Source organism: Arachis ipaensis, chromosome B07 (genome assembly GCF_000816755.2).
Source record: "Arachis ipaensis cultivar K30076 chromosome B07, Araip1.1, whole genome shotgun sequence".
NCBI classification, from domain to species: domain Eukaryota; kingdom Viridiplantae; phylum Streptophyta; class Magnoliopsida; order Fabales; family Fabaceae; genus Arachis; species Arachis ipaensis.
The window spans coordinates 15,375,560-15,378,316 of record NC_029791.2 but is presented as its reverse complement, the minus strand read 5'-3'; positions in this window follow the sequence as shown (position 1 = coordinate 15,378,316).

The window sequence follows — 2,757 nt, the reverse complement described above, 5'->3', positions numbered from 1 at the left end:
ACCACCAAAGAAACTAAAACAACCACAAAGAACCGCAAAGAAAAAAAGCAAAAAAAGGAAGATTGTTCAACCGTAAAGAAAATCTCATGTCCTAAATTGTTCAAGTTGTGATGTTGATGGTTTGATGAACCAGAAGGGATTAAGAGAGGGAGAAAAATAAGTTATTCTCATTGTTGAAGAGAATGAAAAATCCTCTTAGAAAATATTTGTTGAATTATTACACCTTATATACTGTGTACTCTTACTAAAAAATAATTATAATGGTATGCCTATTATTGATAAAAAAATAATCTAGGTAACACCCTCCCGCAAGTTAGAATTGTGTAAATCTAACAATCCTAGCTTGGAAACATTAGCAAGAAAAGGACCCGGTGGCAGAGCTTTGGTAAGAAAATCAGCAAGTTGATCTTTGGAACGAACTGGCATAAGATGAATGAAACTAGACAAATGCTTTTCACGAACAATGTGGCAGTCCACTTCAATGTGTTTGGTTCTTTCATGAAAGATGGAATTATTGGCTATGTGAATGGCTGACTGGTTGTCACAGAATAGAGTGATAGACTTTTGAAGCGGCAAACCAATGAAATCCATTAAGAAAGATAACCAACTAGCTTCACTAATGGCAACAGCAAGAGATCTATATTCAGCTTCTGCAGAGGACTTGGCAACTGTGGTTTGCTTCTTACTCTTCCATCTAATGAGAGAGTTCCCAAGCATGAAGCAATAACCGAAAATAGAGCGACGAGTATCGGCACAGGTAGCCCAGTCAGCGTCGGCAAATCCAGTGAGATGCAGATTAGAAGTAGAGGAGAAGAAGAGACCAGTTGCAGGTCGGCCTTTTAAATATCGGAGTACGCGAAAAGCAGCCTGTAGATGAGAAGTGGTTGCACAGTCCAAAAATTGGCTCAAACGTCCCGCAGCATAGGAGATATCGGGTCTAGTGTTTGTGAGGTAAAGGAGTCGGCCGATGAGCTGTCTGTAAACAGTGTTGTCTGTTAAAATGGTACTTAATTCCTTTGAGAGTTTCTGACTATAATCAAATGGGGTAGAGAGAGGCTTGCAATCTAGATAACCAAAATTCCTGAGAAGGTCCATGGTGTACTTTCGCTGATAAATGTGAATTCCAAAGTTAGAGCGTGCTACTTCCATTTCCAAGAAGTATTTGAGATCACCAAGATCCTTTATTTTGAATTTGTCATCCAAATTTTTCTTGATGGAATTGATTTCTCCAATGTCATTCCCGATTAAAACCAAGTCATCAACATATACTAGAATGGTAGTGAAACTTCCAGATTGTTTCTTGATGAAGAGTGAATGATCATAAAAAAAAACTGCTTATAACCAGCATCCACAAGAGTCTGAGTGAGCTTAATGTTCCATTGCCTGCTTGCTTGCTTAAGCCCATATAGAGACTTTTGCAATTTACAAACTAAACCTGGTTGTGACACGGCCAAACCGGGTGGTATCTTCATATAAACTTCCTTGTCCAAATCTCTATAAAGGAAGGCAGTGTTGACGTCCAGCTATTTCAAATACCATTTCTTTGCCACTGCTAATTCTAACATTACTCGTAGGATAGTCATTTTGACAACTGGACTAAAAGTATCACCATAATCTACTCCTTGCACTTGAGTGAATCCTTTTGCAACTAGCCTCGCTTTGTGCCTCTCTATGGTGCCATCGGGATTGAATTTTACCCGAAAAATCTATTTGCAACCCACAGCCTTCTTGTCTTTTGGAAGTTCAGTGAGATACCAAGTTCTGTTCTGATCTAGAGCTGTCAATTCATCTTTTATTGCCTTTCTCCAACAGTCATGTGCAGCCGCTTCCTCATAAGTGCTGGGTTCTGGACTTGAGGTGATGGCTAGAGAAAGTGAATTATATTTTGGAGTTAGTTTATCATATGACAAGTGTTGTGAGATAGAATATAAAGAGTTGGAGTTGGCAAAGTTGCTAGAGTGAGCTGTGTGAGTTGTCATACAATGATAGTCCTTCAAATAAGCAGGCAGTTTCTTGACTCTTTCACATTTTCTAGTAATGCAGTCATGTGTGATGTCAGAGTGTTGTGATGCAGGTGCATTGTTAGTGTGTGGTATGGCAATGGGTGCAATGGTGTGTGAGGAAATTGGTGAGTGTATTGAGGTTGAGAAATATTCATTTGAATCTGTGAGTGTGGTATGTGTGGGTGATTGCAAATGATGTGTGGATGGTGTATCATATTGAAAAAGATCAATGCACTGTAGAGTACGAGTGGGTACCACAGAAATGTTAGTGCTAGTGAAATGTAAAAATGGAAAATGAGTTTCATAAAAAGTTACATTTCTGGATATGAAAATTTCCTTTGATTTTAAATCAATAAGTCAAAAACCTTTTGTTCCTAATTTAAAACCGAGAAAAGCTGTTTTTCTGGCTCTTGGGTCTAATTTTGTTCTTGAATTTGTTAATGTGGAGGCATATGCAAGAGAACCAAATACTCTTAAATATGAAAGGTCAGGTAAGTTACCATACAAAAGCTTGTAAGGACTAGCATTATCCAGGTTAGTACTGGGCAGCCTATTAATTAGGTGAATGGCGTGAGCAACTGCGTATTACCAAAAACAATGTGAAATTCCTGATTGAAATAGCAATGCTCTAGCAACACCTAAAATATGCTGGTGTTTTCTCTCTACAATCCTGTTTTGTTCTGGTGTTTCTACACAAGAAGTTTGGTGTAAAATTTCAGTTGATGCAAAAAAGAATTTTAGAGTGAACTCTGGC